The sequence below is a fragment of the Ambystoma mexicanum genome, chromosome 5p, assembly GCF_040938575.1.
Source record: "Ambystoma mexicanum isolate Mex_15411 chromosome 5p, UKY_AmexF1_1, whole genome shotgun sequence".
Classification (NCBI taxonomy): Eukaryota; Metazoa; Chordata; class Amphibia; order Caudata; family Ambystomatidae; genus Ambystoma; species Ambystoma mexicanum.
Window position 1 is genome coordinate 115003698 of NC_090930.1, and position 24692 is coordinate 115028389.

Genomic DNA, 24692 nt, shown 5'->3' on the forward strand with positions numbered 1-24692 from the left:
CAGATGACAAAACAGATTTTCAGAAGTACAAAATCATAATGACAGAATTACAGATATACACAATCAATACTAACGTTACTAAATTATTCGAACTGTGTAGTCATAGGCTCAGTTTCAGTTTGGACGTTCAGTAGCAGAATGGTAGAGGAGTATTATGGTTGATACTACTCGGTCAGTCATTTGATGAAGTTACTTCTGAAGTTAGCAAATGACTTAGATGTTTTTAAGGATAAAGGGAGCAAGTTCCACAGCTGAGCAGCCATGACTGGGAAACTAATCCCACCAGATTGTGTTGTTTATATCTGGGGACTATCATTCCGAGTGTATTAGATGACCTAGTGACTCGGGTAGACACATTTAACTTGAACTTTTCTGTAGAGTACAGGGGGGCCGCATGATTCAGTGCTTTATAGTTGAGGTACATAGTTTTGAGTTGAATCTTGTCCTTGATTGACAGCCATTTATGCTGTCTACTTGTTTCAGATATGTGAGCTCTTCTTGGGATGCTCAGTGCTAATCTAAGAGCATTATTTTGCAAGATGTGTAATTTATCGAGCAAATATTTACTGGCTCCCAAATAGAGCCCATTGCAGTAATTGAGCTTGGACATTATTAATGCTCTGGCAAGTGTAATGCAGCTTTCCTTTGAGAGAAGAGGTTTGCATGCGCTGATTAGTTTACCAGTATATGCCGTGTCTGAGGCCATGGCGTTAACCTGTTTATATAGATTTAGGGTGGCGTTGAGATAAAAACCTAACGTTGTTACCTCTTTAGCCACTGGGATCTTGTTACCATCAATGTTGAATGGGGTTTAGTCTGAGTTCAGTTTTTTTTAGGTTAGCTGTGGAACCAGCAATCAGCAATTCTGTTGTCATCATTCAAGCTGAGGCCGTGTGTGGCCATCCATGCCTGAATGATGATGTAGATTTTGTTTAATGCTACATCATCTTCATAAATACCCGACAATGGAAAGAGTATCTGGGTGTCATCTGCATAGTTGGTATAGGTGGCACCCAGACAATCCAGTTTATCGAATATGGGCTTAGTGAAGATGTTGTACATAGGTGGTGATACACAGGAGCCTTGGGGGCTCCACATGTGATAGGAGTAGGGTTGGCTGCTGCTGATGGGGAGAAGACTCTCGTAGTCCTGTTATTTAGAAAACATTGTATCCAAGTAATGGCATTTTGGGAGAAATGGGCTGCAGAAGCGAGGTGGTTGCATACTACTTTATATTTCTATTTTTTACTCACTTTTAATGACATGATTTATGGTTTTAAAGAGTCATTTTTTGCCTTGTTGGCTCCCACCATTCTTTTAGTAATTATGTGGTCATTCATAGCAGCAGTTTCTGGTATTGTTTTTAGTTTTGGGTCGTTGGATTTAGTACCATCCATGAATCAGAACTAATGCCATGATGTGTGGAGAAACGGAGCTCGCATCTGTGGTGGGATAGCGTATATCCACAGTTTAGGTCATGTGTCCAGGATGTTCACGGAATAGGACAAAATGTCCGAATAAAAATTACAGACCACACCAAAAGACCTAAAACACACACCACGACATGTTCTAACTAACAAAAGTTTGAACTTTTAGTGGCATGTGTTTAGGTGTTTTGGTGGGGTCGGTCTGAAAAATTATTTTAAAAAAAAGGTTGCGGGGCTATCCCACAACCTTTACTGTGCAGTACAGTGAGCGGTGTGTGGCGGGGGACACCCCTGCATGTTGCATGGGAAATGTACGAACATTTTGTATTCGTGCATTTCCCATGCGGGAAAATCAGCCGCGTATAAATCACGTAGATCTGTGTTAACATCTCTTACCTCAATCCCTTGTCATATTTAATTAATGTGATTCAATTGAATGGGCTCTAAAGTGAGGCCACATTGATTTTGATGGATCACGACCTTCGTTGAGAATGAATGCATCTGCCTTGCAAGGCTGCACTTAACCACAAGAAGGATGAACAACATACATTGGAGATGGTTATTTAGCCTCAGAGATAGACAAAAGTGACAGGCTATTATGCAAGTCTTTGGCACTTAAAGGGTTAAGTAGATTCCTATTGGAGACAAACATTTGTTGTGCCTAAAAAGTGTGCCTATTAATCAGCAAACAACTGAGTTTTCTTGTTGGTTTCATGGGCATTTCTATTCGTTATGATGCTTGCAAAATGCTTTTCAGCTTATTACCAGTCCTGTTTATCCTGTATTTTTTTGTTAATTGCACACGCGCAAATAGAGTAATACGTGTTCTGACGTATCACTAAAAGCTTTTATTGAAATGCTATTTGACAAGATAATAATTTAGCTTCACATGCTGCTGCTTGTGGTTAATAAAAATCATTTGCATAAAGTAACATCGTATGTATTTCATAAATGCATTTTAAAGAAGGATGGAAAGAAAGCGTATTCATATTATGATTAGAAACAGCGAAGACGTTGTTCAGGAATCGTGTGTAAGGATAGGGCAGTTTTGGGGAGTAGGCCTAATAGAATTCCCATCCATGTTACATATTGAACTACTTGAAATTGTCTTTTGGTATAAAGAGTGGCTATGTGTTTTCTGTCATGTATAGGTGCTGGGAGGATAGTTCAGGGGTATCACGCTTGTCTTGGAAGCAAGACAGCACAGAGCAACACAAGTCTGAGTCCCTGGTCCTATGCTTAGAGACTGACTGGTAGTACGCCTGTCATGAAAGATTAAATAATTAATTGAGGTGTTGCTTGATTGTCAAACAAAAATGTATGTGTCAGTAACTAGATCCCGTATTCACAATTTGCCACTGCCCTCTTCTGAATCCAGTGGCAGACATATGGGTATTTCTTTGCGCCCTAAATACCAATGTGGGAAGTTGCAGTAGTGACTGTTTTATAAATTCCACATGACAACTGTATTTATTAGAAGTTAGCATAGAGTCAATTGGAATGTCCCCGTATGGCTATAACCAGCCCCCACTATCAGTCTTTTTCACATACACTTTCTTTTTAAAAATCTGAATTTCTATCAAGAGAGGTCATTGGGTTAATTCAATTGTAGATTCAAAGACACAAAACAGAAATGCCAAAACGAGATCTGGTTTAACCCATTTCTCACAAGTCACATGGATCTACCCGAGATAGCCCTTACAGAAATCATGGATCTCTGCTGTTTCCGGTGTTTCACATGACGCCAGGTTGCCCTGATGAAAATTATACTTGCCCATTTCCAAGTGGTTTCGAATGATCCACTTGTTGATAATGAGTCTACCCTACATCTACTGAATTAAAATGAAGAACGTCTGAGTGGTGATGTTCATCCATCCCCCTTCACTGCAACCCACCCCCCCCCCACTCTGCATGCCGGTACATCTGCAGACAACACCCTTTTGGAGCCACACTTTCCCTCCACCCTCCCACTCTTTCTCTTGCCACTCTTCTGTCTTATTCCATGCTTGTGCTATTTCACTCGTTCCCTCACAGACATTCCTTCCAATGCCTATGTCAACGCCCAAACAATTGACGTGGCCAAAGCTTGACCTGGTCATGGTGCATATGTTGGAGTGCGGGCCACTAGCATAGAAGTCCAAAAAGATGAAGAAGTCTATGGCTTCCAGTGGACTTTACTGGCAGAATTAGATAAATGTTCAGGAGTGGAAAAGTAGATGTGAGCCTTATGGGACCCAACAAGACCTGATGCCCTTGGAAGTGTATGCAGCCAAGTTTATGTTATTGAGATTAATTTGAGCAAAGGAGCAAGAACCAGAGGAAGAAGAATTTTTAAATATGTGCAATTCCATTCACTGGAAAACCTGGATCTTCAGGTCACGCCAGAAGCTGCACTGGTATTGAGTAGTACTAGCAGTCATATCTGACCCTCATCCTCAGCCATGAGCCCTTATTTTGAATTTTTGAAAGGTTGTTTTTTATGATAGCACCTATGTTACGAATGGACTGTCATAGGTTCTGTTTGTCATGGAAAGAGTGGGAAAGGATGGTTTATTGAATTATTTTATTGCTGGAGAAGGAAGTAATGATCATTCAGTTGTTCACAATGGCACGGGTGTTTGTGCTGCTGGCTTATTTGATGTTAATAAGATGTGTTGCTCTTTAACACGCAAATTGTTCATTCCTTAAAATGATCTAATCATTTTTGAAGTATCTCTTGTGGTATCAATCTTTGACGCATCTTCAGCTCTGCTATCTCTAAAAGTCCCTTTGTCATCTAAACCCAGGATCTGAAGCTATTGGATCTTCAGATGTTTTGTAATTGTAATTGATTTTTTTGTAAAGCGCTTTTACACAGGTGAAGTGCTTCAAAGCGTAATTTGTATTACACTTCCCAACAATTCTAGTCAGTGTAGTAAATGGGGAGGGATCATGGGAGTCATGGTACAACATATCTGGAGAACTTCAGCTTGCAGTCACTTGATGCAAACACATTAGCATGTGACAACCCTCTCATGAAAATATTGTAGATCATGCACCCACATTGTCAGATTATCATAGTTGTAATGTTGATGACATGTATTTGTACAACAGTGTATGTTGTGTTATAATATTGCGTTTTATGCCGGACACTGCTGCCATGTCCATGGTCTCCAGACGTTCTGGCGGATCTGAAACCGAGGGAGCGCTAAGAGGGCTTAGTTACTGGGTCTGAGAGGGAAAGCGCTAGAGAACGGTGATCTGCTATTGGTAGCTTGAGTTCAGAAAGAAACAGTCACTGTGTGTTTGATTGGTCTACCCAAATTTTACCCATTCATGTTTACATCATCACATTGGCCTTCTTTCACTGGCATTCATACACAGGTATTGACAGACCCAAAATGTCTGGAATTTTCGGCTGGAAAGAAAGGTTTCTGGATACGTTGTGTGATTGATGCAGGGGTGGATGGATGGGTCGATTTATGAGTGATACCACTGATAGACGGACAGATTATGTGAAAGGGGGATGTCTGGAAGGTTGAAATGTTGGATGATATATTTAAAGACATATGGTTGGTTGTATGGGTGATGTGCTGGTCACAGTGTGGATCAGTGCATGAATTGTGTGAGCAAGTGGATGTAATTGTGTGGTTGTGTGAGTGTGTGTGTGTCTGTTTTCAAGTGAATAGCATAATGGATGGTTAAGCCTGTGGATTGGTGTCCAGGTAGATGGGTGTGAACATGGGAGGACGGATGGACGGTTGAATGGATACATGCGCTATCAGATGTATTAAATAGATCCATTTGGGATGGTTGTATTAGTGTGGGTTTTTGATACAGAATGGGTATACTTGTGGATGTATACAGGAGGCAGTGAGTGGATACATCTCTCAATGAATGGGTGGATTGGTGAATGTCTAGGGGTGGATCAATAGATATGTGTATTGATACATGAACATTAAAATGGAGAGGAGGACATAGATTTAGTGATGATGGATGTATTGGTTCAATGGAGTATCTATCATTGGATGGATGGATGGCTGTTTGTCAATAGAAATGGTGCATGCATATGCTTGTGGAAGGCCTTATATGTTCATGAATATTGTATGCACGATTCACAAAGCAATGTAATAGAGGCAAACATAAGTATGCAAACTGGTCCATTTTCACATTGTTCGGAGGGGTGGCAATTGAGTCATTGTTCAGCCCTGGTAGTGGAGTTCATTTAGCTGTTAAGTGAATTATGTTAGCGTGTGTCTTGCTAGGTTGATGTGATGATGGGTGTTGCAAATTAAATGTCTTTTATGAATGTGGCAAGCATTAAGAATCTGATTCTATTGAGCAAACTGAGCATTTGCTCAGAGACGTCACTTAAGATATTACAGTAACTACAGGTATAATTGGAAATTATCAAATGCTGACAACAACTTATTATTAGATTAATTGTATATGGAGGCCTACAAAATGAAAAGATTTCCTACAAATTCTATTGGTACAGAAATCCTGAGAGTAAGCAGCACATGAGAACAAAGTGTTGGATACAATTCAAGAAACATTACTGGGTAACAATATAAAATGGTCCTAAAAAAGGTAAAACATAAACTAGATTGGGCACAACATTGGGCCAACCTAGTCACCAGGTCTAGTGCTTGAGATTTGTGATGTGCTACATATACAGCATGGTACATAAGGGAATTCCCTAACTCCCTAGCTCTTATATATGTAGAGAATACATGAGAGTAAAAAGGCAACCTTGTAGACACTTCAGATGTCACAGGAGCTAGATTTAGCATAAACTGTGTAGAACAAACTGGTAGGCTTTGTGGGGTCGAAGAAATTGAAAGTATCGGACATCTAGTTTGCTCCTGCAATGCCTTAATTAATTAAATGTATTGTGTTTTAGTTCAAATTTGAACTTTACACAAAAATACAAATACATAAAACTTGATACAAACAAACATGTTACACATTAAACACAAATGAGTAAAAATTATATGAAAGTTAAATAAAATTTTAAAAATCAAGTTATGCGTGTAAGCAGATACAATACAGTACAAGGATAATACTACAATGCAATACAGAAATTGGGTACAAGGGAAAAATGGATAAAATGTGTAGCCCACTCCGTGTGTGTCATCATGTTGCATTCTGCACACTAAATGTCTTGCACAGATGGGCACACACAATTTAGTACCAGGTATCAACCAAATAATCCACCAAATAATCCAACCTCAAGTCAGCCTTCAAACATAGGAACTGATACCTAAGATTCCTTGGGATCCCCACTCGTATCCACTAAAGCCTGCAGAGTGGGTAGTAAGCTTTTAACTTTGCACCAAACCCTATATAGAGCTAATTGAGTCCTAATTGAGACCGAATTTAAACGGTAATCCCAGAAGGGCTCTCCCTTAATAGTCTCATAGTTGTTGACTAGTTTTCCCAACATGCTCATATACAATGGGCCCAAACGGGGGCACAAGGTCAGGACATGCCTAGTCGTTTCTAAATGTTCTTCCTTTTCACAGATACGACAGCTCCTGTCCTTAGGTAGAATACCCACCCGTGGCCCAATGACCGCTAACACCTGTAACTGGTTCGTCCGCAGCCTTAATATAAATTGGCGTACCTCCGGATCTGGGCACAATAACAAGTATTGTTGAGGCTTTCTGTATCTGTGGATTACATGGGTTACAGATTCGTACCCCTTCAAGGTTGACAAATGCACATAGTTCTGGGTCCAGTCCCATCTATTCATTTTTTGTATAACAGATTTTTTCTGATAAATAAATGGCATTAAGCGCTTCTTGTCATGAGACCAGTCTATGTGGGCAAAGAGAGATTCATTTAGCTGTTTGCAGCTATTACCTTGTGGTGACCTTTCTTTATCAAAATTAATGCCGGCCAGGCTTAACAATTTACAAGGTGAAGAGGAGATAGCATTAAGGTAGAATACACCTCGAGCTCGCAGTGCCATACCTTTTAAAGATGTTAAACCCAATTACAGCCTAAGGTACTGGACAGAACAAGCCGGGCCCAAGCCAAAAACTGCTCGCCAGTACTGACCCTCAAGTATATTAAGCCAATTCATATCCTGTATAGCTAATGCCTCCAAGTCATACAATATAGCCGGGACGAAACACTGTTGATATAATCTAATAATCCCCACGATACTAAACCCCGTTGTTCTTTTGGCGAATTTACAGGCCTGCAGTGTAAGAAGTTTTGCCCGCCTCTTTTTTTTGCGAGATGATCAAGTTATGGGTTGAGTATCAAAATGGGCAATGAGCAATGCCTTAATAGTGCTCAAACTCAAAGCAGTGCCAGCGACGGGATGCAAGGTCCTACTACAATCAGACGAGGACACTTTAGGGGCCCTATGACTGGAAGGTAATATGATACCTGTGATATACCCCCTGACCTACCAATGGTTAATTATTAAACGTCATCTAAAAGGGCAAGTGGAATAGTTACTTATTCAGGGACATCGATACCAACCATACGACCTAGGATAGCCATGTCTTCAATGATGGAAACTCTTACCTATTAATTAATATATTAAACTGCTAATATTTCTCTACTTCAGGCATGAGAAAAATTGAGATTGCCATATATCAATTAGCAAGAGGAAAGCCCTGATCCAAATGCGATCCCTCTCACACATTTTAAATGGGCCACTGTCTGGTGGATTCCGTTATTAACTAAGTTGTCTATTAGATTCTCAGAAACCTGTATTTTCCTGATTCATGGCACATTAGTGCTATTGTGCCCCTGTATAAAAATGGTCCCAAGAGCACCCCTTCATCATATACACCAATTAGTTTGATCAACATTTATTCTGAAATGTACAGCTTTTTGACAGTCAGGGTCATAAAGCATTGGCTTGATGACAATTCCGTTCTGCACGTAATGCAAGTAGGTTTTAGGCCTGGTGTGTCCACTGTTGACAAGGTAACTTGTATCACATGAAGAAAATGCTGCTTTTTGTAGCATTGTTTTATTTTTTCTCAGCTTTCAACATCATCAACAGGGCCAGTCTCTGGTCTAAACTAGCTCTGCTGGGTATAGAAGTGTCATTCTAAAAAATTGTCATAGTCTGTATGGTGTGGATGTTCAAGGAAGCTTTCAAGGAACTTCAGGGCATCCATGGTAGCTCAACAGGGTTGCGTACTTACTCGTTTCCTCTTGTGCGTTATGTTAATGACTTGGAGGACAGTAATTTAATTGTCTCTTTTAACGTCCCTTATATAGTAGGAGACAGGATTCCCTTACTTTTATATGCCGACGATTCAATTCTTCTGTCCAGAACCTAAATTACCATACAGGCCCAAGTGACAACAGTTGATATTAATATTGATATTTTATTTGTATCGCGCTCATACACACGTGTTTCTGAGCAGGATGAGACTGGGGAGGGGAACAAAGGCAAACAAAAACAACAATCTTACTAGGCCCAGTGACATTGAGAACGTGCAAGTGAAGGGGAGGCTTAAGGGGGAAAGTGCAGGAGTGTAAGAGGATTCAATTCAGCACTACAGCCAAGTCAACGCCTAGTCTAGAATACTGAATGAAAACCCTTATTGATATATCTTTATGTCCAGTTCATGCGTTCTGGATGACTACCCCTATATAACACCCCTCTCTTGGAATCCTCCTGACCCCACTGAGCCAAGAAGTAGTTCTGTTTTGCAAGTTAAAAGGTTTAATTGATAATTTAAACAATATATATATATATATATCACGCTTTATAATAAATTAATAATTGAATATCACACTTAATCTGATATGATAAAGATTAACAACAGAGAATCTGGCACTAGCACACTTCTTGATAATCACTAAGGAGTTGACATGAAATGGATAAGATAGCAACAATACTTTTATGGTTTCCAATGGATGCAATGTGGAATGAAATGCAGTACAGAAAATAACTTGATAGGATTTCAGCAAAAGACAATGTAATCACTTTCTTGGACAATTCACCCCCCCCTTTTATGCAATGCAAGGAAATGGAAGGAAGGCACACAATTCTTAGAAATGTAATTCAAATGTAATTCAGTTCACCCAGCAACTTAGACTACAGAAGTTGAAAACACAGGCAAAATGCTTTTAAATGTGCTGGCAATGTAGAAAAAAATATGCTAAAATGCTTTTAATTCCCTCTAGGAGGTTCAGGGTGAGTGAAATCAAGTTAATATTAGTCCAGGCTCACTTTAGCAAGGATCTAGGAGTAATTGGTAGGTTAAACGAATTTTTGGCAAATGAAAGCAAGAAGCTTCTGTTTTCACACGTGGAGAAATTTGCAAATCGCGGCAAAATTCGCGAGTGCGTTTTTCACGATTACGGCAAAACTATAGGGGGTAGGAATGCGGTTCTAGGTTCGTAGGAAAGCCACGATTCTAAGCTTTCTGAGGAAAGTTACTGCAAGTCTCTAGGACAAACGGTCACGGAGATATGAGTGATTAAATAAAGGTTGTTTGCAACTAGAAAATGACAGGTGACCGCTTTACTCAAGTTAAAATAGCTTGCATTAGATTATTTTAACTAAGAGATTGGGTTCTGCACAGTTTTCTAGGTACTCACACTATATTCTTGAGTGAAATGGGCCTCGCCACGGATCTGGTCAGGTTTTGGACTGGATTCCGGTTCAGCTCTCTCTGGTTTTGGATACTGCTCTGCTTTCTCTGGGTCTTTCTGCACAGCTTTCTCTGGAGATTGATGGAGGTAAAGTATGGATTTTCCCGGCAGAGCTTCCAGCTGCAAATGGATTTGAAGGTCCCTATCTGTCCTGTCTGTCTGCTTTTATCTGTTTTTAAAATGGGTGTGTGTGCAGCATCACTAGCCCCTACCCCTCTCCACTTGTCATTGGCCACTTCATCCGCTTCCCCTTGATTGGGGGAATGAAATGAAGTGTCATCATGATGAGGTCTGTTTATGATACAGAGAACCCACCCCTGTCAACTTTACACACAATCTATATTTGCTCAAAAAACATATTTGCACAGGTACACATTTGTTTAAAATTACATGCACCCATCACATATCACAGGAGGTATACCCTGTCCAAATCTGCTCTTCCTGGGGGCTTGCATTCAGAAATGGCAATATTTGCACTTTTTAACTGATTTTGCAATTTCGGACATTAACCCAAATTTACACACGTGTGCGCAAGGAGTATGGACATTAGTTGATGAAGTGTCAGATTTTTCACATGCACACATTTTGAGTAATATCCTCTTTTCCGCTAAAACCCCCCTGAACATACCACCGGGTCCTAACACGTCTTAAAATGTGGGCAGAAAAATCACAAGAATTATGGTATCATTTAAATAATTTTCACAAGTCCGTACTATGAGTTATTCATCTTTTTAGAGTTATGTTCTGGCCCCAAAGGGGTGTGGTTTCCCCCCAGCACAAGGTTGAATTTCTGGTTTTTCCAGTTCTGCCAAGCCAGCTTGCTCTCACAGGCAGTGCTCCTCCCCTGTCCTTCCAGGAGGAAGCTCCATTTACGACTCCCGCCAATAAAACATTTGCCTGAGTCAGGACAGGGCTTTGTTCAGAGCTCCTGTATTCTGTGGGGGCTCCCCTTAATTCAATTATCAGAGAGATGGCATATCCTTAGTGTGGCCAGCAAAAGGCAGATAGGCCTGGGAACACCGCTGTGACTCAAGTCTCATCTCCTGTCGGGGGTAGCTGGTGGGCAGAATTCAGTTCCTTAAGCCAGGTTTCAGATAAAATGTCACTTTTTGTTACCCAGTTTTCTGCATTCAAATAAAACTAAACATTTTTACATATGCAGCTAGAATGCTGATTCTAAGTTTAAAACTATGACATTTAAACAATTGAAACCTATGTGACACTCAAAAGTAGGTCACTCAGTCAATTTAAACATTTAGATTTTTAGTGTCTTTCAGTCCAAATTTACTTAAACTGCTGAAATCCACAGCTCAGCCAGTCTTGTTATAAACCTTCAAGTCACTTCAGAATGTAACTTTACATTGGATCCACCTCTCAGTAAGTCTTTCTTTGGCTTGCTTTGGGTTCATTTATTCAGTTTTACACAAAAAAGTAAAATCTGGTGTTGTTTGAAAACGCCGGCTTTCTGATAGTGGTGAGTACTGGTACTGCACCCCTTTTTGGGATGTAAGAAAATGAATTCCCAACAGTCATGGGTTTGCTTTTGGCAATCAGCATTGCCATTCCCAATGGTTTCAGACTACTGTGTGGGTAGTCCAATGGTGGTTTTAGGCAGTGCCCTTCTGTGCCCATAACATCGGCAAAAATGAGTGGCAGCCTATTCTTCATGCATTTCCCTGTGCATTTTCTGGGAAGCTCTGGTCATCATGATGTTTTCCATGTCAATACTGCACAGTTTTGAGGTAGGGCTCAGATGCATGGGTAAAAACATCCCACAAGCCCCCCTCTTGCGATGGCCATTCTGTTTCCTGATGGGACTCGCAAGACCTGGGATGTTTCCTCATCTTCTTCCAATAGATGGCACAGTCCAGCATCTTTTCCTCCATCCGGTATTGATCCATCGGTTCTCCTCGCCGGTCCTGATGGGAATATTGGGCGGTACACGGGCCCGTTGCGTCTCTGCTCCCGGTCTCCGGATCGTCCTCCTTGGCCCGTCTCCCGGTTTTCTTTCTCCTAGGACGACAAAGGAAGAGCGGCAATACCTATCCATAGACATTTTTCCCCCACCATTGATATAGTGGGGCAGCATATGCATTTCATCATAACGAAACATTACATTCTTATTTTGAAAAAAAAACAGTATAACTAAGAGACAGTTTCATGCAAATCACAATATTTTAGAGACTAGATGTGGTATGTTTTATGATTGGAACTGAATTAGTCTGAGACAGTACCCGCTAGGATTCCAGAGGATTCCTCCAGTTGTTGCAGAGTGTGCCTGGGATGGCAACACTTCAACTGGTTAATGTGGACCCACTTGTCTTCCCCCGCTGCCAAAGGACCTTTGGGGATGTGGATTTTGTAGGCCACAGGGGAGATCTTGTCTATAATCTCAAAGGGTCCCTTCAATGTATGCAAAAATTTCCGCTGTTTTGCCTGGTTTCTTTGGAAGTTGTATAGATAGACCCGGTCCCCGACCTGATATTCCTTCCTGGAAGTTTTCAGGTCATAGTGGGTCTTCATGCTATCAGCTGATCTTTCTAGATTCCGCTGAGCATAAGCAAAAGCATGTTGAAGGTGTTTCCTTAAATTCTCCACATACTCATGAGTTGTGGAGGCATTTATCAGTGTCTGCTCTTGGGTCCTGTAGAGCAAATGCTGAGGAAGCACCATCTTGCGTCCAGTCATCAACTCAAATGGTGACATTTTGGTTGCAGATGAAGGGGTAGATCTGATGGCCATTAGGACCAGAGGTAATCGGATATCCCAACTTGGCCCAGAATCTGCCACAAACTTTTTTAATATGCTCACAATGGTTCGGTTATATCTCTCTACTGCCCCAGAAGAAGCTGGCCGGTAAGCAATATGCAACTTCCTTTTGACCCCCAGTATCTCCCACATCTTTGTCATCACTTCACTGGTGAAGTGGCTACCTCTGTCTGACTCAATCCTTTGAGGTAGACCAAAACGGGAAAAGATGTGGTTAATCATCAGGGCAGCTGCAGTTTCTGCCTTGCAATTTGGGGCTGGGAGACATTCCACCCACTTGGTAAACAAGCATGTCACAGTCAACATGTACTTATTCCCCCTAGCAGAGCGAATCACAGGGCCTACAAAGTCGATTTGTAAATCTGACCATGGCAGTGTCATCCCCCTCTTTTGGAGAGGCGCACGGTGCGTGAGGGATGATGGCTGAAATTGTGCACACACAAGACAACCCTTCAAATATTGGTTGAGGTCCTGGCCCATGTGTGGCCAGTATGCAACCTCTCTTAAGATTTCCAATGTTGTGTGAAACCCCCTATGACCGGCGGTGGCCGCATCATGGGCGTGACTTAACATCAGGCTTCATAATGAGGTAGGAACCACCCACTGATCGTGGCCAGCTTTGGATTTCCTTACCAACAAACCGTCTTGGATCCGGAAAATTTTTGGACATTTCATCAACACTCTTAGGTCCTCTTTCCCAATGTAATCGGTATCCGTCAGGGGAAAGTTCTCAGGGTCCTCAAGGTGTTGGTAAAATTTACCAATTATTGGATCCCCCTTCTGAGCGGTAATCAAATCAGCATCAGGGGTCTCCTTACTCCATTGTGCAATTGAAAGGTCGTTGTGAGCATTTGTCTGGGACCTAGTGATAGCAGTGACCTGGATTTCCCCCAAAAGGGACTCAATCTCAATTAGATCCCCTTGGATGGCCCCGGTTTTGGCCAGCTGATCAGCTAAGTCGTTTCCAGTTTTGTCTGGTCCCTCTACTTTGGAATGACCCTTGATCTTTTTCCAATAGATGGTCATCTCATTCGAGGTGACCAGATCATCAATGTTTTGGATCAACTTCCCATGTTTCAAGGGTTTGTTGTTAGCACATAACATGCCTCTGGTTTTCCAATTAACCAGGTGCTCCACGAACCCGTTCCGTACATAATCCGAATCTGTGATTATGACCAGTTCGTGGAGTTGATGCTGGACAGCAGTGAGGATGGCCTGATGCACAGCCATCAATTCTGCCACCTGACTACTTCGGGGACCAATTTTGTATCCAGCGGAGGGTTCTGGGGACTCATTCACCCATGCATTCCCTACGCCGGCCACCAGTTCTTTCTCCCCGTTGTTGTCAACATGGTAAGAGCATCCATCCACATAGACAGTGGGCATTCCCTCACACTTGTCCTCTTCAAAGACTTTGTGTGGGGAATTAAGGTATGCCTCCGTGTTGTCCTTGATTTTTAGACTTTTGTCCTCGAGACAGTTTTCTCTGGCACAATCATGCAAGTCAGCCAGACCTTGCGCAAGGGGACTCTTCTTGTTTTGGCCATATCTGACCTCCACAGGAAAGCCTTGCATTGACAGAATCCAGGAAGTAATTCGGGAATTACTCACATTTCCGGCCCGGATTCTGTCACTTTGGAGATATTGCAGAGGCTGGTGTGGAGTCTCCACTATGATGTGTTCCCCCTGGATAAACGGGCGGTAATTCTTCAATGCCCACACCGTTGCCAGGAGTGCCTTCTCACAATCGTTGAATTTTTCCTCCACAGAGGATAAAGTTTTGCTCGCATAGGAGATTACTTTATTGACCTTGTCATGCTTTTGGTATAATACTGCCGTCAAGCACGTATTAGAGAACCCCGTCTCCAGGAAGAACTCCTTGTTTCTAACAGGGTAAGCTAGGCAGGGCGCTTGTGAGAGGCTTCTCTTGAGTTGTCTTACTGCCTCGGCTTGTTCTGGACCCCATTCCCACTTGACCCCCCCCTTCAGGAGATGAATCAGGGGTCTGGTGATCTCTGCGTAGCCCTCAATGAACTTTCTGCTGTAATTAGTCAGTCCAAGGAGGCTCCTTAGTTCCCGCAGAGTTGTGGGGTCTTTCAGTTTCTGAAGTGCTTCCACTTTCTTTTCCTGGGGACAGAGGCCCTGAGCAGTAATCTCATGCCCCAAGAAATTAACACGGGTTCTACACCACTGTGCTTTCTGAAAGGAAAGTTTTGCTCCGGCGGCCCTCAACTGGGTCAGAACATAACGGATCTCCGCTATGTGTTCCTCCACAGATGAACTTTTGATGAGGACATCATCTACATAAGCCAGGTTACCCCTCGCACCCAGGTCGGGCATGGCCTTATGTAGGAAAATGTTGAACTCATTACCGGAGTTAAGGTATCCGAAGGGAGTCCGGGTCCATGTGTACTGCTGGCCCCCAAAGGTAAAAGCCAGTTTGTATTGGTCCTCCCTGCTGACAGGCACGGTCCAGTATCCATTGGTCAGGTCTATTGCAGTGAATACCTGTGACCCCTGGATCTGGGCCAGCCCTTGGTCAATGTAGGGCAGAGGCCTGCGGGAAGTATGGACCCGTTTGTTGAGCTCCCTAAGGTCAGCGCAGAGTCTCCACTGGCCGTTTGGCTTTAATATTCCCAGCACCGGATTATTGAAGGTGCTGTGGATGGGACGGATTATTCCCCTGGACTCAAGGTTCTTAATTATTTCAGTAAGGGACTCCATGGATGCGAGAGGCAAACGATATTGCTTCACAAACACTGGAGTCATGCCAGGGTCCGTGGGGATTGTTGTTGTGTGGATGTTGGTGCGGCCACAGTCATATGAGTCTACCGCAAAGAGATCTTGGAAATCCAAGAAAACTTGTTTCAACTTTTGCTTTTGTTCCAGAGTCACACAGGCATCAGCTAGGTTGACTCTCTCTTCCACCATCTGTCTGAAGCCTGGAAAAACTTCTGGTTTGGCTATTTCAGCGGCCTCCTCCAGCTGGGTGGAGAAGTCCCTGGTCAGAGTGCTGATTTGGACCGGAGGCTTCAGGTGGGAAAGGCAGCCCTCATGGACCTGAAAAATCACCTCATCCCTCCTGAAGTCACAAGTCACATCTTCCTTACCATAAGAGCAAGAAGTGTACACCAGGAAGTTCCCCCCATGCCGGGTAAAAATCCTGTCTGGTGTTGTATTGTCGTCACTGTCACTGTCAAAGCAGTCCTTGGGGATTGGCCCTAACAGTTCATTTCCTAAATCTATGGAAAAATGTCGGTCATCAACCGCCATTCCAATAATGGTGCCTGCGGCTAGAGTAATACTCTTTAAGTCGCTGTTATCCATCTCTATTGGAATGGTGTCATGTTCTATGCTGACTAATGGTGTTGGGTTTACCCCCAACCCTTGCTGTTGGAGAGAAGCGTTTAGATGTATGTAAGCATCAGGGTTTTTCAAATGTTGTCCTCTTTTAACTTTCACTTCCAGGGAGAATTGTCGGGTCCTTTCTGGGATGGTGACTTCCTCTTTGATCTGAATTTCAACTGCATAAGGTAGCAATTGAGCTGACCTAAATGCTTTTTCTGGATCATCAAAGCCCATGGGATTATCCGCTAATCGGGACCAAGCTTTGAAGTTTATTAGGTCCAAACTAATGGCAAAGCGATTGAGAATGTCACTGCCTAAGTAAAAGGCGGCAGTGACGTCTCGCACGACCCAACAATTATGGACTATGCTCTTGTTGCCAATGGAGATTTTGAGCATACACCTGCTTGGCAGGAGATGTTTGGAATTAGGTGCTTCCAGGTCCATTTCCCATTTGTCTATCAGTTTGAAGGTGGGAATGGCTGGATCTTTTGGGAGTTGGCGGAACATGGCTTCGCTGATGAAGCTCTTACCGTTGTTCACACACCCTCGAGCGAGAACAGAGTCCTTCCCATCATTTAACTGAACAGGGATGAACAACTGCTCTCCAATTTGCTGAATATCAGCCAGGCTCTGAGCTGATTTCACATCTTCCTGGATTATAGGAGTGGGAGTTTCTGATTGTGGATTAGTATAGAATTTCAGGGTGTTTCCTTCCAGTGTGGAATACCACCTTAAACTGGAAGGAAGGTTGATTTTCAGAAATAGAGAGGACCCCCCATCACCAGCCTGTTGTCCTACTGCTATTACTGTCACGTCTGGAATTTGGTTGTTCTGGAAGTGAAATTCTACTTGGTCAGATTTTTGTTCAACCATGTGGCAGGTGCCGTTTAAACTAACATGGTTGACACTCTGTTTTAATTTTATTGGTCGGCTAGTCTGGGTCCAGAGGACTTTGTTTACACAATCTATTAAGGGTGACAACCTCCTCAGGAGGTCATTCCCCAGTAAACAAGGGGTGCCCTCTGGAGTCACTACTATGACTGGGTGTTTTAACTTGTGTCGCCCGATCTTAATGTCCAAGTCTGCAGTCCCCTCAACGGGAATTTCCTTCCCGTCAAAGTTCTGCAGTTGTCCAGGAAGAGAGGTGAGAGGAATTTGGTAATTCTCTCCCCTTCCTGCATTCAGTTCGTCAAAGGCCCTTCTGGACAGAAGAGTAGCTTGAGATCCAGTGTCCACCAGTGCCAAAATCGTACCCTGTCCCTGTACTTGTACCGGGGCATAATATCTTCCCTCCTTCTCCTCAAGGGGGCACAGATAATGCACATTTTTGGACAACTGGTGGGCTAACTTTCTGGTTTTGGACATCGCTAGCGAAGAGATTTGGGCAGAATTCTGTGGAGAGCCTTGGGAATCTGAAAGAAAAAGTTGGCAACTGGAGATCAGAGCCATTGTGGGTTCCCCTGGCTCCGGTTCTGGGCCGCCCCCCCCTTTTTGGAGGCAGTCACCAGGATGGGTTTGAACCATGGGATTTTCTTGCTGTTGGTTCTGGGATGAGATGGTGGGTGGCGGTAGCTCAGTCTCCACATCTCCCCAGTCTGGATTTGCATCCCTAGGGACCCATTTTTCTTTGGGAGGAGTTCCCCCCTCTCTGAAGGAGAAGATCCTTTTCCCAGGATCCTCTGAGGATCCCTCTCCCTCAAATTGGAAGATCTGTACCTCCTCCTCAAACTGTGTCTGTTTGGGTCTTTTGTTTCTCCTACCACCCCTCTGCTCCTTAGGAGGCAGACTTTCAGGGGCAGGAGATTTTGTTTCTGGTTCCTGGGTTTCCAGGGGCTGTTTACAAGTGAGGAAGGAAGCTTCCTCCAAGGCTTTACACCCCCCTTCCCCTTGTGCCTCCTCCCTGGGAACCGGTGAGTTATCGGGGTGCTGCCCCCGTCATTGTTCTGGAGCACCAGGTCCAGAGTTGGGTGCGTTCTGCGCCGGCATGCCGATCTGAGGGTTCTGCTGAGCCCTCAGTATGTGACCCAGATCCCGCGCCATGTTTTGAACCTGGCGCTCTAACTGGGAAACCCGCTCAGGCTGATACGGGGCCCTGTTTTCTCCCCTGGGCTGATCCCGGGAAGGGTAGCTGTCCCTCCTCTGGTAATACCCCGGGTTGGGAAGATTTGGGTACCCCTCCACCCTTGGCCTCCCCTCTCCTGGATTCAGTGGTCTGGGCTCAGGGAATTGGGGAAAGAAGGGTGGAGGATTTTGGGGCTGGAAATTGGATGGATACCTGGGGAAAAAGTTCTGCCCAGGGTTTGGAGAATTTCTGCCCTCCTGTGGGAAGTTAGGAGGGAAGTTCCCTGGGTTAGGTGCTTGGCTGGATCCCCCCCCTTGGGCTGGAGGAGTCCACACATAACCCAGGATGGGTCGATTTCCCTTGTAACGGGGACTTACATAATCAGGAGAGCGAGGGACCCCATTTGTGGGGCTGCCTCCCTGGCTCCCTGTCTGTGACTGGCCCGAGGACCTTCTGGGCCTAGCATTATTAGGTGCAGGTAGGTTTTTAGGCCCCCCCATCTCCAAATCCAAAACGGGGGTGACCTTTACCTCTGCCACCTTGGCAGCAGCAGGGGTGCTGTTGGCTTTGGGGTTTTTCTGGGCATTACTTTTGCTATCTACCGGTTTCTGCACCTCATAGATCCGGGTAGCCTGTTCAATGACCCAGTCTAAAGATCTTTTCTCGTGAAAATCCCTCACGAGCTGGGTCATTATGTATTTGGGCAAGGCATGAAAAAATGTATTAATGAATTCTCTACTGTCTGTGCGCACCCTTCTGGTGGTCTGCGCAAAAGCACGTTTCAGTTCTTGCACAAACTCTTGTGGGGCCTGATCCTCCCCACACTGCAAATTGTAGGCTGCCTTGCGAGCCTCTTGAGGATTTCTATGGGTAGAAAAATGTTTCAAGATGGCCGCCTTATAGGTGGACCATCTTAAATGATTTTGGTCCTCCAGCCCCGCAAAGAAACTGGAGTATTCCGGGGAGAAGGTCCACTTTACATATTGGATACAGCTTTGGCTGTCCTTCAAATGAAAAGTCTCCATCATTTGCTCAAACAACTCTAAGTGCTCCCAAACAGAATACTTAGCGTTCTTATGGTAAGGCGTGATGACGCTCCTGATCGCCTTAATCTGCTTTAAGGGGTCCTTAAGCAAGGCCCTTTTTGCCTTATTGGCCTTTTTGGTTCGGGTAACCCTTGTCCATTCATCCTCTGACTCAGAGGCACTGCTCCCAGAGGTTCCTGTCTGTTCTTCCAGGTTTTCCCGGATTCTGCGAGCCTGGGAATGGCTGGCAGAATGTGGGGACCTGGTCTCCTGTTTCCTGTGGTGCTCAGAGGAGTCCTCAGATCCCTCCTTGCTGCCAGGATTTGCTGGGTACCCCCCCACTGACCTAACTGGGCAGAGGTTTTCAGGATGCCCTTAAGGGGCCTACTCTCCTGGGGTTCCCCACTGAACTGTACTGTACTTGGGTGCCCATACCCGGATGCCCACCCCTCCATTCCTGAGTGGTACTGGCCTATGAGCCCCATACTTTTAGCTGGATAGTAATCTGCCATCCCTGTGGCCCTGTGCTCATGTGCGCCAGGGGACATGGGGGTGGTAGAGTCCAGGGACTGGGAGAGATGAAGGCCCCTGGTGTTAGGGCTCCTGAGGTTATGGTCAGGAGTCTCTCTTTCCCAGCGGACCTCATCTCTATCCGCCCCTGCTCCCTGTTGCAATGCAAGAGCCTGCATTTGTGCCTTCAGTTCCTCAGTTAAGGCCTTACTAGACTCTATCAGTCTCTCCTGCATCGCTACCTGTTGTTGGAGCCTATCATTGTGTTGACAGAGGGCCTCATTTTCCCTCTGTGCTTCCTGGTTGGTCCTGGAGAACTGGGCCAGTCTTTGCTGCAGGAGGTTTACCTCCTGAGTCCCATCCCTACTGGCCTGCTCCTTTCTTGCCAGAGCATCTTCCACCCTTCTGGTGTGCTCTACCAAGTTCTGGTTTTCTTTTTGGAGGTCACCCAGCCCCTGGAGGGCCAGGTGATTTTCTTCAATTTCCTTTTTTAAGTGGCAGACTTCCTGGCCTAAAGTGTCTCTTTCCTGACTGAGAGCCTGCATCTGTGCTGCCAGGTCGTCCCTCTGTCGTTGAAAGGCACCAGCTTTTTGGCACTCCTCATCAAACTCTGCCTGGGTATCCAGGTCTTTCAGAATCAGTTTATTGCTCTCCTCTTTCTCTCTATCTAGCTGGCTTTGCAGGGTGACTACCTGCTCCGTGCATGCCCTGTTGAAATTGATCTGTTGCTCCAACTTTTTCTGGTTCTGCAGTAAGGAGTCCAAACTGTCTTGGTGCTCCTTCTGCAGGACCAGAAATCTGGTATCCTGGTCTGTCTTTTCCTGTTGTAGGATGCCCATATCCTCTTTTATTTTAATGATATATTGCCTACTATCATTTTCTGACTCCTGGCTCCTCTGCAGCCTCTGCTCAGAAGAGGCCAGATCAGATCGGGCCTTCTCTACTGCCATCTGTTGCCTATTTGCCAGATCTTGGCTTTCAGTGCATTTATCCTGCATGTCTCCCATATATAGGTACAGGTATGCTGCTATCCTGGCAATCTTATTGTGTTCATCTTTGGCTTTAGGAGCCATATATAGTTCACTCAGGGCCACATGTAATGGACCCTGATCTCTCCATAGGTCTGACCCTGTTTCAGTGACCTGTCGCGTGATGGCCTGCAACCAGGCATCCTGGCCCTGTTCAGTCCATTCACCTCTCACAAATAGTTTATGTAAGAGGTGCTCTCTGGCTATTTTCATGTCTACTAAGGTCGTCATTCTAGAGATTGGTCTCTGTCCTGACTTACAGAAGTTTGTATTTTATTTTTGCAAAACAGACCTTTTCCTAAGAGCGTTCCTATGAGGAGTGCTTTACAGCGTAACACAGCGTGGTGATCCAACCGGATATGTGTATCTGGTCAGCTGGCACGCTGTATTAATCTGCACAAATGGTAGATCTAACCCAAACGTCCGGCACGAGCCCCCAATTTGTAAGAGGATTCAATTCAGCACTACAGCCAAGTCAACGCCTAGTCTAGAATACTGAATGAAAACCCTTATTGATATATCTTTATGTCCAGTTCATGCGTTCTGGATGACTACCCCTATATAACACCCCTCTCTTGGAATCCTCCTGACCCCACTGAGCCAAGAAGTAGTTCTGTTTTGCAAGTTAAAAGGTTTAATTGATAATTTAAACAATATATATATATATATATATCACGCTTTATAATAAATTAATAATTGAATATCACACTTAATCTGATATGATAAAGATTAACAACAGAGAATCTGGCACTAGCACACTTCTTGATAATCACTAAGGAGTTGACATGAAATGGATAAGATAGCAACAATACTTTTATGGTTTCCAATGGATGCAATGTGGAATGAAATGCAGTACAGAAAATAACTTGATAGGATTTCAGCAAAAGACAATGTAATCACTTTCTTGGACAATTCACCCCCCCCCCTTTTAGGCAATGCAAGGAAATGGAAGGAAGGCACACAATTCTTAGAAATGCAATTCAAATGTAATTCAGTTCACCCAGCAACTTAGACTACAGAAGTTGAAAACACAGGCAAAATGCTTTTAAATGTGCTGGCAATGTAGAAAAAAATATGCTAAAATGCTTTTAATTCCCTCTAGGAGGTTCAGGGTGAGTGAAATCAAGTTAATATTAGTCCAGGCTCACTTTAGCAAGGATCTAGGAGTAATTGGTAGGTTAAACGAATTTTTGACAAATGAAAGCAAGAAGCTTCTGTTTTCACACGTGGAGAAATTTGCAAATCGCGGCAAAATTCGCGAGTGCGTTTTTCACGATTACGGCAAAACTATAGGGGGTAGGAAAGCCACGATTCTAAGCTTTCTGAGGAAAGTTACTGCAAGTCTCTAGGACAAACGGTCACGGAGATATGAGTGATTAAATAAAGGTCGTTTGCAACTAGAAAATGACAGGTGACCGCTTTACTCAAGTTAAAATAGCTTGCATTAGATTATTTTAACTAAGAGATTGGGTTCTGCACAGTTTTCTAGGTACTCACACTATATTCTTGAGTGAAATGGGCCTCGCCACGGATCTGGTCAGGTTTTGGACTGGATTCCGGTTCAGCTCTCTCTGGTTTTGGATACTGCTCTGCTTTCTCTGGGTCTTTCTGCACAGCTTTCTCTGGAGATTGATGGAGGTAAAGTATGGATTTTCCCGGCAGAGCTTCCAGCTGCAAATGGATTTGAAGGTCCCTATCTGTCCTGTCTGTCTGTCCTGTCTGTCTGCTTTTATCTGTTTTTAAAATGGGTGTGTGTGCAGCATCACTAGCCCCTACCCCTCTCCACTTGTCATTGGCCACTTCATCCGCTTCCCCTTGATTGGGGGAATGAAATGAAGTGTCATCATGATGAGGTCTGTTTATGATACAGAGAACCCACCCCTGTCAACTTTACACACAATCTATATTTGCTCAAAAAACATATTTGCACAGGTACACATTTGTTTAAAATTACATGCACCCATCACATATCACAGGAGGTATACCCTGTCCAAATCTGCTCTTCCTGGGGGCTTGCATTCAGAAATGGCAATATTTGCACTTTTTAACTGATTTTGCAATTTCGGACATTAACCCAAATTTACACACGTGTGCGCAAGGAGTATGGACATTAGTTGATGAAGTGTCAGATTTTTCACATGCACACATTTTGAGTAATATCCTCTTTTCCGCTAAAACCCCCCTGAACATACCACCGGGTCCTAACACGTCTTAAAATGTGGGCAGAAAAATCACAAGAATTATGGTATCATTTAAATAATTTTCACAAGTCCGTACTATGAGTTATTCATCTTTTTAGAGTTATATTCTGGCCCCAAAGGGGTGTGGTTTCCCCCCAGCACAAGGTTGAATTTCTGGTTTTTCCAGTTCTGCCAAGCCAGCTTGCTCTCACAGGCAGTGCTCCTCCCCTGTCCTTCCAGGAGGAAGCTCCATTTACGACTCCCGCCAATAAAACATTTGCCTGAGTCAGGACAGGGCTTTGTTCAGAGCTCCTGTATTCTGTGGGGGCTCCCCTTAATTCAATTATCAGAGAGATGGCATATCCTTAGTGTGGCCAGCAAAAGGCAGATAGGCCTGGGAACACAGCTGTGACTCAAGTCTCATCTCCTGTCGGGGGTAGCTGGTGGGCAGAATTCAGTTCCTTAAGCCAGGTTTCAGATAAAATGTCACTTTTTGTTACCCAGTTTTCTGCATTCAAATAAAACTAAACATTTTTACATATGCAGCTAGAATGCTGATTCTAAGTTTAAAACTATGACATTTAAACAATTGAAACCTATGTGACACTCAAAAGTAGGTCACTCAGTCAATTTAAACATTTAGATTTTTAGTGTCTTTCAGTCCAAATTTACTTAAACTGCTGAAATCCACAGCTCAGCCAGTCTTGTTATAAACCTTCAAGTCACTTCAGAATATAACTTTACATTGGATCCACCTCTCAGTAAGTCTTTCTTTGGCTTGCTTTGGGTTCATTTATTCAGCTTTACACAAAAAAGTAAAATCTGGTGTTGTTTGAAAACGCCGGCTTTCTGATAGTGGTGAGTACTGGTACTGCACCCCTTTTTGGGATGTAAGAAAATGAATTCCCAACAGTCATGGGTTTGCTTTTGGCAATCAGCATTGCCATTCCCAATGGTTTCAGACTACTGTGTGGGTAGTCCAATGGTGGTTTTAGGCAGTGCCCTTCTGTGCCCATAACATCGGCAAAAATGAGTGGCAGCCTATTCTTCATGCATTTCCCTGTGCATTTTCTGGGAAGCTCTGGCCATCATGATGTTTTCCATGTCAATACTGCACAGTTTTGAGGTAGGGCTCGGATGCATGGGTAAAAACATCCCACAGGAGGGAGGAGGAATAGTGGGAAGTGCTAAGCAAGGGAATGTAATAACAACAAAGTGGTAGTGCAGCCAGCAAGTGGCAAGTGCTAGGTATAAGGTGCTGAGAAGGGGTGTCTGATAGGTGCAGAAAAGGCAAGGCTGTACGGTTACAGATACAGACTCAAGTGCAAGGGTAGCCAGGAGGCAGTGCGGGTGCGTGGCAGGGTGAGCAAGTACCTGGGTCTGAAAGCACAGGGTAACCAGGTGCACAATGCCAAAGCAGAACAGATTAACAGGGGAGAAGAGAAGCAAAGGCAGAAGCAAAGAGGAAGCTCTTGAGGTGCTTCTGGAATCAGGGATAGTTCTCCTGAATTTTGAGAGTGGCAGGGAGGCTCCAGCCGAAGACAGAGATCTACCCCCAGTCCGATTAGCTGGGGGTCTCATAACTAGTTAGCGTGGATGAGACATTGGCAGCTATTGCACCAAATAATCTTAAAATGAATAAAAGTAACTCAAAATCATGATTTTTGGGAAACATGGGTAACACAGCAGAGGAAGGACAGTTTTCTTAAATGAGTTTCCATCAGGATATG